Source organism: Saimiri boliviensis, chromosome 2 (assembly GCF_048565385.1).
Source record: "Saimiri boliviensis isolate mSaiBol1 chromosome 2, mSaiBol1.pri, whole genome shotgun sequence".
Classification (NCBI taxonomy): Eukaryota; Metazoa; Chordata; class Mammalia; order Primates; family Cebidae; genus Saimiri; species Saimiri boliviensis.
In genome coordinates, this window is record NC_133450.1 from 128,263,202 (window position 1) to 128,276,882 (window position 13,681).

Here is a 13,681-nt window from a genome sequence, read left to right on the forward strand (position 1 = left end):
CCTACACAGTCAGAAAGTCCCAGGAGCCAACCCTCTGCTTCCCTCCCCCTGTGTTCCTCCGCCACAAGCCTCTGCGGCGGCTGCCATGGCCTTCGGACAGCAAATCCTGCCAGCGAGATCACACGACCCCACCCACAGGATGACATTTCTGACTCGGGATTATTCCAACACACACCTGGCCCTGGGCCTTCCTTCTAGGGAACATTGAAGCCAAAAGAGGGTGGGCGGCAGGTCCCAGGTCACAGAGTGTGGAGGTGGCCTGGCCTCGAAGGTGGCTTTCCTCACTTTCACCCACCCGGGACACACACCAGCTAATCCACCCCCATCTTGCAAACAAGGTGATTGTCCCTGGGATGGAAGATTCCATGTTAACACGAGACTAATTTATTTTCATTGACCGAGCGTCAGTTGCCTTGGCTAGAGGTTTTGGGGCCAGGATGAAAACTGCATGCTTTCACCCACCAAACCTTTCAGCAATGTGGAAAACACCACCCTGCAACCAGACCACCAGACCTCCCCACAGAGCCGGTAAACACCGCGCCAGGGCCGCCTGGAAGGGAATGGCAAAGTCAGAGAGGCATGGCTTGGTTTGCAGGGAGGAGAGGAAAAGGGCCTTTCAAAACAAAGCTGGGACAGCCCATCAGGCCTCTCTCTTGCTCGTTTAGGCAGGAAGGAATTATTGGTGCCATGTTGCCAGCGTTCAAGCACACTGCACACACATGCACGCTTGCCTACACATGCCCACACACGTGCCCCATACACAGGCGTGTACACACACAGTCATGCCACCCTCACAGGCGTGAGCGTACACCCACACACGCACTCACTCGCACATGCACATCCACGTGCACACACCGTACGCACATTCTTGTAAGTGCACACACGCACACTCACACGTAAGCGCACACATAGGCACACACACACGCCCCACACACAGCATGCTGTCTAGCGGGCACCTCGGTTCCTCCCTGCGCCATGGCCTGTGATGGATGCAGATGTTTCGTGAACGTGTTTTCTCTCGGCTCCAGGCCTGTTCTCAGGCTGCTCTCCTGCCCGGGAGCTGGGGTCTGGTTCAAGCTGTGCCTCGCTGTCAAAACATGTTGGCAGCTGGAAAGCCCAGAGCCTGCAGAGCTGGGGAGGAGGAGTGCGGCAAAGCAAGAGCGCGCAGCGAGCCTGCCCTTCCTCAGGCCCCACAGCCCGCAGCAGCCCGCCCCCGTCCGCCCCGCACTGCTCCTGCCTGGGGGCTGCTTGCAAAGGGTGCTGGCAGGCGTTTCCCCAGGAAGGCCCTGGCCTCCCGCATGCGTCTCTGCAGGCCCTCCATGTGCCAAGCCACTAGGCCTCCCGCCTCCCTGAGCCCACCCAGATGGGGGCTGAGTCTTGGTGAGCAAGACTGATGGCAGAGGACCAGAGCCCGGGGCAGCTCCTGCCAGGCAGAGGCCTGAGGAACTGAAAACATCCCTCAACAGCATCTCGGGACCCAGGAGCTCCGAGGCGCGTCGGGAAAGAAAACCTCAGTTTGGTTACACTTTTAATAATTCAGGGCCCTCAGAGACGGTGGGGAAGATGATCTCTTAGGCTGATGGCAACAGGGATTCCCCAGGATTTCACTCCCCCTTCCCGAGGGCACTGTTGAAAGGTGCCCCTTGCCGGGTGCTTTATATAAATGGATCCTTCCAGCAACCCCAAGGGCTGGGCCCCACGTCCTGGTTTTACAGAAGAGGGGGCGTGGAGGCTGAGGGGCAGTGGCTCCCCGAGCCCACGTGGTGAGGGTCAGAAGCAAGGCCACCTTCCGCCCTCACCTGCACAGACCCCAGCCTCAGACGAAGGCCCGTCAAGGCACACTGTACGTAGAAACTCAGCAAATGTGTCTGTGCACGAAGCTAAACAAATGTCCCTCGAACAGGATATGGGATTGTGGCAGGCTCGTCTGGCAACTGGGAGGGCTGGACTTTGCCAGAGAATTTCTTCCGTGAAAAAAGGCTGTGGGCTGGAACCTGTTCACAGCAAGTGGTGAGGACAGACCAGAGCCACAGCCCCACGGACCGACAGCCCACGGCCCACGGTCCCAGGGCCCCACCACACACCCTCCCTGCTGCCTCTGCTGGGGGCTCTCACGTCCCCCTCTTTGAGGTGGGGGCAGTCAGGTGGCCTCCTTCACCGCACCAGGAGAAAGCCCAACACGGAAGGCACAGCAAGGGCTCTGTGTCCAGGGGGTGGGAGAGGCGGCCCCCTGGGGGAGCGGAGCAGGGAGGTCCTGGGGAGCCGGGACCATTGGGGCAGACATGGCACGTGGCCACAGCACTTGGGTGTGAGGAAAGGCTTGTTTGCAGAGAGAAGAAGGGAGTGCAGCTGGTTGGGGGTTGGGGGAGCTGTGTTGTTTTCATATTCACAGAACCAGATGGAAATGGGGGGTCTAGAGTGGGTGGGGGAGGGACTTCAGGGCATCAGTTCCCACCGTCCACCTGACAGGGGTGGGCTCGCAAAGGTCCCTCAGGGAAGCAGCTCCCTCAGCATTGAGATGGCTGTGGAAAGACGCCTTGACTTGCGTGTGACCTGCGGAAGCCGCTCCCTGAGCTGGGGGCCCAGGCTTTCCTGCCCTGTGTAAGACAGAGGGAGGGTGGCAGTGGCAGGAAGACAGCCAAGGACAAAGGTGAAGGAGACAAGGAAGCAGGAGGGGGCGGGAGGGCTTTCTCAGACTCCAGTCTAGCGAGGTGTCCCCGAGCAGAAGTGCACGCCGCCACCCAGTGCGATCACGCCACACGGCAGGGCCTTGGGAGAGCAGAGTACGCCCCTCTAGGGTGGGCTTCTAGGGGACGTGGGGTCTGGCCCCTCAGAGGACACGGCCGGGCTGGGGTACAAGGTCAGAGGGAGGGCAGGAAGCCCAGGAGCCCAGGGGCTCTGTCTGGCAGGAGAAGGGGCTTTTGAGAAAGGCCTCGCCTGGCAGTGGGGACCTGACAGAGACTCGCCTGTTTCAAGCAGCAGGGTGCGCGTCCAGGCCCCAGCTAGGCCGCCTCCAAGGGAGAAACAGAAAATCCACAGTCCCTGCACTCCCAAGAGGGCATTTGGTGCCTGTGCCACTCCCCCCCGCCAGACCTGTGTGTGTGCATTGTGTGCAAAATAGGGTGCATGTGTGTGTGACCATGTCTCTGTGTCGTGCGTGACTTATAAACGTGAGTGCACATCTGTGTACATGTGTATGACTGTCTCTGCATGGACGTGTACATGTGTCTGTGTGTGTGCACTTGAGCGTGGATGCTTATGAGCGTATGTTCATGTGTGCTTATGTGTTCACGTGTGTGCTTATGTGTGTTCATGTGTGTGCTCAGGTGTGTGCCTATGTGTGTGCTTACATGTGTGTTCATGGGTGTGCGTGTGTGTGTGTGCTTACGTTTGCGTTCTTGTGTGCTTACATGTGTGCTTACGTGTGTGTGTGTGTGTGTGATTGTGTGTGGCTGGGTGTGATGATGAACATCAGGGAAAAGCTCAGCACCCAAGCAGGGTCTTGACCCCCAAACCACCTCGGGCAGGAGAGCCAGGGGTGCCTGCCAGGGGCCCCTCACCACCCTGGGCCCCTCTGTCCTGGGCAGGGCCCACTGGGCAGGAGCTCAGTGGATCCTTGCCAGGTCTGCTGGCTCGCACTGCCCCCCAGTGGCCATCCTCAGTGCCCAAGGGTCTGGGGCTGGAGTGGACAGCAAACCACAGATAGGGCCCCAGAAGGACCAAGGCCATGGGCCCCCTCCATGCAGGGGCTCTGTCCCCCAGCCCCCTCGAAGAAAACGGCAGATTTTCTGGCCCGAGACCTCCAGACCCACCAAGATGGTGCCTGTCCCTTCCAAGGTGGGCCACCTTGCCCAGGCTTCCGGAGGGAAGAACCAGCCCCCTTGGCTAAACCAACTGCCAGGGATTTTAAAGAAGAAGGACCAGCCCATCTGAGGCACCCTCCCGGAGATGCCTCCTGCCTGCCACCAGGTCCTGGTGGCCTCTTCCGGGTCACCCCTTGGTCCCAGCCCTCAGCTACAGCATCTGGATTAGCAGGGCTGAGGACAATCACGCAATCAGGGGTCTTGTGAGTCTGGGACATCAAGGCCTGATCAGGAGGGTCTGGGAGCCGCCCGAATGCACGCTGAGAACCCCCTACAGAGGGCATCCTCAAAGCTTCTGCAAGACTGAGCTGCACGTCCTGCTGGAGCCAGCCACCCAGCCTTTCCTGTTCTGGGGAGGAAAGGAAAGAGAAGGAGCCCTTTCTGGGCCAGTGAGGACTCAGGCGGGGAAAGCGAGGGGCTGGGCCAATACCCATCCCCCATCCCTGCCAGATGTATTTTCAAGAGTTTCTATTTCGGACAAGAGAGTGGGCCTGGGAGAGAAAAGTGCTTGTGAACGGAAGGCAGGGGGGCCTCTCAGGGCCATGGTGACGGGTGGGGGCCACCAGGAGGTGGGGCAGGGCTGTCGTCCCACCGCAGAACCCCCGAGCAGCAGCCTCGTGGCACTGGCAGAACTCATCTTCCTTGCACAATTTCCAGATGAAATATCTGCAAAAAAAAAAAAAAGAAAAAAATGTCCAGTTACATCCGAGTGTCTGACAAACACGCCACGTTTGAGATATGCTTATATGAAAACATGATTTATTGTTGATCTGAAATTCCAATGTAACAGAGTGCTCTGTATTTTCGTTTGCTGAGTCTGGCAACAACAGAGCTGTCTCTCCTCCAGGTTCCCAGCGGATTTTCTCTTTGGCTGGCACAGGGCTGCGCCTTGCCCCCCTGAGGAAAGCGCATCTCGGGTGACGGGGTGTGTCCATCTCGGGCCACCTCCCGCCCAGCCCCCTGCGTCAGATGGGCTCTAACAGCTGGGCTTGCTCAGCCCACTGCCCAGGGTCCTACAGATCGAGACACCCCCACACTGGGATCGTTAACACAAAAGAATGTGCCTAATGGCTCAAAGTTCAAGTGCAGTCACACGGATAGCCTCCGTCTCCACATGCATGGACATCGTCCCAGCGTCCTGGCACACAGGCCAGGCCCACCTTCCCTCCTTCAGGAGCCTCTGAGAGCCCATCACCATCAGGGCAGGAGGATGCTGTGGAGTGTGTGGATCATGGACCTTATGGGGAACCTTTGTCCCCAGGCTCTCGCACGGTGACTCTCACGGGCGCTGGGCTCGGCTCAGGCAGGTAAGCAGTGGATGTGTGTCATCATTGAATTTTGTGGCTCCTTCCCATTGCTGACGGTAGGTGAGTGCCAGGCCCTGAGGACTTGACGCTGGTCTTGGTGAGGGCTGCGGACTCCGCCTCGAGAAGGGGTCCGAGGCCCTGTGATGGCAAAGCCCATCCTGCTTAGAGTCTGATGTAAAACAGGCTGTCTGTTGTGTAGAAACACGCACCTTAGGGTTGGCTGAGCAGAACCTTTGCGTGGCCTCCCTCTCACCCACTCCGGCCCAGTGCGTCCTGCTCCTGGGACCTCGTGGGTTCTGTGGCCTGCTCCAGATGCCCTCTCCACCTGCCAGCCCCAGCCGTGTCCACGGGCACACAGCACCCAGCTTCACAGAGCAGCTGCCAGGTAAGGGGACCCCGCCTCCCCTGGCCTCCTTCCCGGGCGGTGTCTGAAAGAGGCGCAAGTCCTAATTTCCACACTCCTTGGTTTCTTTTTAGACAAATTTGGCTGATTTCAGAGCACTGGCTGCCCCTGCCTGGACCCTTCGGCTCCATGTCGCCAGGCCTCTGCCAGGCAGGAACACGGCACAGCCCCGCCACCTCCTGCAGGTGCTAAGGCCCCGGCCAGGACTCAGTGCCCCTGCTCCATGGGACGAGTCCCAGCCGCCTGCAGGGCCATCAGGGCTTCCAAACCACCGTGGCCCCATGCACCCTCCAGGCCCGTCCTTCATGCTGCCTCCCCACCCTCTAGACCCTCGGTGGGTCTCCAGGACTTCTCACCCCAGGTCACCAGCCTCCTGAGGGCAGGGCCCCGCTGTCCCCTCCACTGTGCATCTCCAGTGCCGAGCACAGGCCTGGCACCGAGGAGGTGCTCAGTAAACACTGAACCCAAGAGTCCACGTCAGTCCTGCCTGGGAAACCGCCATCCCTGACGGCCCCTCACCACTCGTCAGAGAACTCCCGTGCACGTTGGAAGACAGCTCAAATGCCACCTCCCCTTGGAAACCTTCCCTGACAGCTCAAGGCAGGCCCACAGTTTGCCCCTCTGGGTGTCTACCACCTGGGCACAGACCCCTCCTGGGGCAGCACTTGGGAAAATAGATTTCTATATTTTCATAGAACATATAAAAGTATATTTGTATAGTATAACATGAAATAAAAAATAAATGAATGTCATATCACATATTATATTACATTTATGGTATAATTCACTACAACGTGTAACTTTATAATTCTATTATATCATAATAGAATTAATACAATGTTATATTGTTATTATTGTATAATATAGCTTTTATCTTAAATTAAATTAAATTTATAATAGAATATATACTACCTAATCATATATCACGTACAATATTCATAAATATGTTTATATGTAAAATATGTGTATAAATAAGAATAAAGTATATTCTGGGTGTCAGTGGGTAAATTTGGATGTGGTCTGATAGTAACTAAAATTGCTACATTAAAGTCAGATCATAACATTGTGATTATGGGCTGGGCGGCGGCTCTTGCTAACAGTCTGGGAAGGATTACTCTGGGAGGCTAAGACGGGTAGATTGCCTGAGCTCGGGAGTTCCAGACCAGCCTAGCCAACATAGTGAGACCGTGTTTCCATTAAAGTTTTTTAAAAAGTAGCTGGGAATAGTGGCGAACATCTGTGGTCCCAGCTAATCGGGAGGCCGAAGTAGAAGGATCGCTTGAGTCCAGGAGGTTGAGGCTGCAGTGAGCTATGATTGCACCACTGTACTCCTGCCTGGGTGATGGGACAAGACTCTTTATCAAAAACCAATTTTAAATTAATAAATAAAATAAATCAAATGGTAGGAAAATGGTCTCATTGTCTGGTGGTACATGCTGAGGTGGGGGCAGCTGTCTTTGCCTCTCGGAGGCCATCAGCCCCCAGGGACAGGGCCCTGTGGCACCCTCCTCTGCTGCATCGGGCAAGACCCTTGGGAAGGACTCCTGTGCTGTGAGCTCCCCAGCCCCCCAGGGCTCCAGACAGTCCCTCCCACACAAAGCCTCTTTGCACCAGGTTGCTCAAGAGGGCAGCTACCCAGCTGAGCTGACAGCTGTCTTCACAGGAAAATAGGTAAGAGGTGCATTTCTGGAAATGAGTGGGTGTCATTTGGGCTCTGTCTGGTGCAGAAGGTAAGATCCCGGGCGGAGACTTTGGTCTCCAGCAAAGGATGATCAGACCCTGTTGAGGGAAGAGCGGGGAGGCGTCTGCAACCAAAGTCAGGGGTAGGGGGGAAGGAAGGGACAGCTACACCTGGGCATGCGCAGGTGAGCCAGGGAGGAGAAGGCGGAGGCCAGGCACAGTGGGGACAGGCGTTTCTGAGCGGGACCCAGCACGCTTGGAGGTAACTTACTCCCACCGTTTGGCAAACTGACGGAAAAGAGCAGGATAAGGCACAGTGAGTGCTAGCAAGCCTGGGTCTAAATGAGGAGCGCCAGATCCCTTGGGAAGCCCTAGAAGGGGCAGGGATGGGGGATAAATGTGCGACAGACACCAACTCTGGCTTTGGAAAGAGCGTCTGGGGCCTGGACAGGAAGAGGATTCTCTGTGCGTGCAGAGGGGAAGGGTCGCTTCTTACCCCCAAGGTAAGGAGTAAAGCCAGAGACCAATACGAGCATGCTCAGGAAGGTCATGCAGGGCCCAGGTGCCACACGCATGCACTCCCAAGGCTGCCAGGGCTCAGTGCAATGCAGCATGTACCCCGAAGTCCACACAGGGCCGACATGTCACACAGGATGCACCTGGGGGGCCCACAGGAGACAGGTGTAATGAAAGATACACCCCAAAGATCATACAGGCCAAGGTGCCACACAGGACTCTCCCCAGAGGCCGCACAGGCCCAGGGGTCATGCAGGACGCTCCCTGGAGGGTGCACAGGCCCAGGGGTCATGCAGGACACTCCGGGAGGCTGCACAGGCCCTGGCATCATGCAGGACACTCCCTAGAGGGTGCACAGGCCCAGGGATCATGCAGGATGCTCCCTGAAGGCCCCACAGGGTCCCAGTGCAACACAGGATGCACCTGGAAGGCCTCACAGGGCCCAGGTGTCATGTAGGGTGCACCCCAAATGCTGCCAGGGCCCAGGAACAGTGCAGGACATACTCTGAAGGTGGCACAGGGCCCCAGTGCACCACAGGATGCGCCCGAAGTCTTTCAGGTTCCCACGGTCGATGGTCAGGGTCCCCTTTACGAGCTTCCTGTGCCAGAGCCTGGGTGGCTTAGAAGTGCAAAATGTATCGTCTCACAGTCCTTGAGGTCCAAAGTCCAAAATCACAGCGTCTGCAGGCCCTGCTCTGTCTGGAACCTGGAGGGACATCCTTCCTTGCCCTTTCTAGTTTTGGGAGGTGACCACAGTGCTCCATTGCTGGCGGCTGCTGACTGTCAGCCACGTTACTCCAGCCTCTGGCTCAGTCACCACGTGGGCCTCCACCTGTCTGACCCTTCCTCAAGGGCACCAGACACACTGGCTGTGACGAGGGCCCCCGCACTCCCAAATCTTCATTCATCTTGCCTATAATAATTATATTTGCAACAATGCTCAAGAAAGCCACATTCTGAGGTCCCGGGGTTAGTACCTCAACAGATCTTTATTGTGGGACATGATTCAACCCATTATACCCTCCTTATCTACCCTCTCCACCTCCACAATCTTTTTTCACTAAAATGTCTGTTTTGAAATCTTTACAACTCATTAATAAATTAATTATATGCTCCAGCTTCCAAAAGGACCAAGTTTCTAAACAGAGAAAGTGGTTCCTTCGCAACAAGAGCCATCCCCAAGGACAAAGCGCCCGAAAAGGAATCTGCTGATGTTCAAAGAGCAGAAATCGGCTGGTCCCAAGAACCACACTGCCCGGAGAAAGTGGGTCTTCCAGCCTGCCTCCTGCCACCCAGGTCTCAGTGGCCATTCGCAGGGTCTCCATGTTCTCATCTGTACGAAGAAATTCTTCCCAGCTCTCAGAAGCACTTTGAGGCAATGGGACCGGGGAGGCCGCCAGGACTCACTCAATTATCAAGCAGATGGGGTGGTTCCAGAAGTCCCAGAAGTGGTCTAGGCACTCGCTGAGGGCAGACTGGGTGGGTGAGGGATGGATTCCACGTTGAGCTCTGATCTTTCTTCTTTCCAAACCACCCACAAGCTGATGGAAGTTGGGGCTGTGTCTCCATCATGTCTGCACACCTCTGGCACCTCCTGGGTGCCCAGTGAATGTCAATGAGTTCCAGAAGCAGCAAATGGTGTCTGCTGTTGGCTGCATCTAACACCCAGTTATCAGATACAAAGTTTCAAATGAATCTTTTGGGCCTAAGAGTCTTCTCTCAACAAATGATTCTCCAGGAGCCCTTGTCTCAATCCTTCAAAAGGCTTATGCCTGCTCACCACTCAGCAGGCGACATCTGACATTTTAACTGACATGGTATCTGCTTCTTTCGGACCCATGCCTGGTGAGCGCCCAGGTACCTACCACATTACCAGCTTGCAAGAGGTACTTGATGAATGAATGAATCCACCAACAAACAAAGGTCCTTTGTCACAGGCTACATTGTAACAGGAGGCTTCCCAGTGTGTCTGTTTCCTTAGACTGTGAGCTCCAGGAGGGCAAGATGTATTTTGCATTGATTTTTTATTCTCTAGAGCAGTCAGGAAGCTGCCTGCAAATTTCTTGAATGAACAAAGGGATGAATGAAGACACACATGAAGAAACAGACGCATCGCACCCTTGCTGACCAGGCCACCAAGATCCCCAAAAGTGGCACAGACAAAGCTTCTCTGGCGATGGGGGCGGGGCGGCTCCGTCCTGTTGGCTGTGCCAGGGAAGCTGTGCCTGCTGCAGACACTTCCCATCAAGCACCTGTGGTTCTCAGGCGCTCATCGGGAGGAATACAGTGCCTGTGACCTCAGCCCTTCTGCCAGGCGCTGCTGACCCAGGTGCAGGGTCAGCTGGCATTCTCCCTCCGTGGGTGCTGACCTGCAGAGCTCTTGCCATGGGTGTTAGGCAAACCCCTGGGACCACTGCCGTGTGCATGGCCCTGCCTTGTACGCCGAGAGCTCGTGTCCATGAAAGCCTCCCTTTGAACTATTGAAAGGGCACGTTTCCAAGCAAAGGGAAGTGTTTGTGCTCACCATCCTCGCCTCACAGTGATAAGTCTTCGGGCCGGACAGCAAGACCCACAGGAGAACCTAGGTGGAAGGAAGGATGTGGTTAAGAGGATGGCTTTGGGGGGCTTGCTGTTGGGAGCTCGCTCGTCTCCCCGGGAGAATATTTCTGTCCCATCTTGGATTTTGAGAAGTGGCAAACTGTGTGACTTCTCGGCCGCTTGCTGGCATCTGTGGAGCCGGCTTCAGAAAGAACACACGGATTTGGGGGCGGGGGACCGGTGAGCACACAGGTACAGAAGTGTCACCTCTGGTCTCCAGATGCTGCACTTTCATCCTGCAGTTTCTCTCTGCAGCACGCTCCTCCTGAAAAAAAGACTTAAAGCAGGCAAATAGCTGAGCCGTTACAGTCACGTCAGCGGATCCTCTCCACAATCCCCCCAACGCATTTGTACTGAGAAAGTCCATTTCAGAAACCTTCACATTAATGACTAAATTGAGTATATATTCCTGTTTCCTAAAAGGACCAATTTCAAATATGCAAAATTCATAGGATTTTTTTTTAAACGCTCAAAAGTGGTTGCATTTTACCCAAATCACCTGCACAAACAGTAGAGCGCTCCATCTGCTTCGGAGTTGGATAAACGCAGGGAGGCTCTGGGACCCCCATGTCGCCTGGGGACTGCCTCTCGGCCTCCCTGACGCTTGAGTCGCTCATCTGAACAGAGAAGGAGGGTGCTCTTGGTGGCCATGAGGAGTCAGTAAAACCCGGGTGGAAAGGTCAAATCAAGCATTTGGCCAGACAGGCAGGCACCTGTTTCAAAGATGATCCATTGATATTATGTCAGAGGCCTTGTTCCTTTCTGTTCCAATGACCTGACTCCAGGAGCTCAGAAGGACCTGGAAATTACCTGGCCTGCCTTCTCCTATGGGGAAAATAAGTCTCAGATAGGCCAAGGGACTTCTGTGGTTGACAGAATAATACCCCCCCATCCCCCGCCGATCCCCCACGAAGGCATCCATGTCCCAATCCCAAGAATCTGTGACTATGTCACCTTACATGGCAAAAGGGACTTTCCAGAGGTGATTCCGTTGAGGATTTTGAGATGGGAGAGGATCCTGGGTCAGCCAGGTGGTCTCAACCATCTCATCATTGAGTCCTTGCAGGCGGAGGGCCTTTCCCAGCTGCAGTCAGGAGAAGACACGAAGGTGGGGTGGAAGAAGGACTGGAGAGCCTCTGCCACATGGCTGGCTTTGCAGATGGAGGACAGGGCTATGAGCCAAGAAATTCAGATGGGCCTGGAAATTGGAAAAGTCAAGGAAACAGATTCTGCTCCTAGAACCCTAGATGGAACACAGCCCTGTGGAGGGTTTCATTTTATCCCCTGGGACTGGGATCGGGCTTCCGATCTGCAGAATGGCCAGGTGATGCCCTGTGTCGTGAGCCACTGAGTATGTGATGATACGTTATGGCAGTGGCTGGAAACTCATCCGGCTTTCTGTGTAACAGAGCCCGCCTGCGAACCCTGAGGCCAGCTTCCTGACTCCCCATCTGGGGCTTGGCACCCAGAACCTTACCCTGGCTTTTCCTCCCAAAAATTGGCTACAGATGGCAGTCGTAGCAGCTGGGATCCCTCTCTTCCCTCTAGGAGGTCACAGCACAAATGCTGTCATGCCCAGGTGTTCATTCATTAGTTCATTATTTGGCAAATATTTCCTGAGCACCTACTCTGGGCCAGGTGCTGTTCTAGGCACTGCGATGCAGCCGTAAATGTCACGTGAAGTCCCTGCTGCCCGCAGGTCCCGTTCACGGATGCCTCTGGGGATGAACCCTCAAGGCGCCCAGATGCTCCACCTCCTAAACAGATGAATGGATCAAAAAAACCTGCTCCGTGCACACAGTGGAATACTACTCAGCCACAAAAAAGGAATGATGCCACGCAGGCCCCAACATGGAGGAACCTTGACAACGCGATGCAGAGTGAAAGAAGCCAGACAAAAGACCACGTGCTGTGTGACTCCATTTATCCAAAATGTCCTGAATAGGCAAACCCGCAGAGACGGAAAGCAGCTTAGCAGTTGCCAAGGGCTGGCAGGAGAGTGATTGCTCGTGGGTTCAGGGTTTTCATTTGGAGTGATGAAAAAGTTTTGGAACCAGATGGTGGTGATGGTGAGACCCAACGATGTTAATATATTTAATGCCACTGACTTGTACACTTTAAAATGGCACATTTTAGGTGATGTGTTGTTACCACAGCACAAAAAAAAAAAAAAAAAAAAAAAAAAGGCAGCGAAGCTCTGTGCACCTCTCGTTGGAGGCGTTTGGCGAGTCCTGTTCTAACTGCAAGGAGGGGCACGGGAGTCTTTGGGGCTGGGCAGAATGTGCACGTGCCTGCACGTCGATCAGCCCTGCTGAGGTCAGCCCCTCCATGCCCGGCGTCCCATCTGCAAAGCGGAGAAACGTAGCTTCCCCTCAGAGGGTTGCAGAACCCGGTAGGCAGCCTGCCGAGAGCCAGCCCCTGCTACCCTCTCAGGGGCCACCTCCTTCCAGGGCCACCTTCTAAAGGAGGCTGACCAAGCCCCTCGCTCCCTGGCTTCCTGTGGCCAGCCCACTTGCACGTGGTTGGGTTACTACTCACATCTGTTTACCATTTAAGTTCAGCCCACATGCGAACGTATCTCACAGCAGATCCTGACTTCCATAGAAGAATCAGAGGGGCAGCCTGACATGCATGGTTGCGCTGTAGAGCAGAGAGAGAGAGAGAGAGAGAGTGTGTGTGTGTGTGTGTGAGCGTGTGTATGAGTGTGTGTGACTGTGTTTGTGTGTGAGTGTGTGTATGAGTGTGTGAGTGTGTGTGTGTGTGAGAGAGAGCGAGAGAGAGAGAGCGTGTGTGTGTGTGTGTGTGTGTGTGTGTGTGTGTGTGTGTTCTGGACGCCTGTCCAGATGCATGGCTGCCTAGTCATGGGAGAAGCATGTGAGATGATTCAGTGAGCACAGGGCTGGGGCAGCCCTTCTCCTTTAGGGTCAAACCTCAGAGATATTAAGACATCATTAAGACAATATATTTCACAATGTATCCAGCACCGGGCAGTGTTGGGTACAAATGCTTCCAGATTCTTTATTAACCATTTTAATCATTTGTCTGGAAGGACCAAAATGTGAAAATGAAGTATAGCTTTGGTGACCACCGGGGGAAACATCTCCACCAGCCATCTGCGTGAAAGGCCCTCTCGATGGGGTTTGGGCGTCACCTTCGCCAGGCATGAGTCCCTCCTCAGTCTGGGTCGGAGCAGATGGCTCCACCGTTCAAAGAAGGGCAGGGCCACCCGACGGCGGCAGCCCAGACGGGCACCCGTGGGACCACCCCATCCACGGTGTCTGTGCGAGCTGATTGCTTTAAATAAAGTCAGCCGC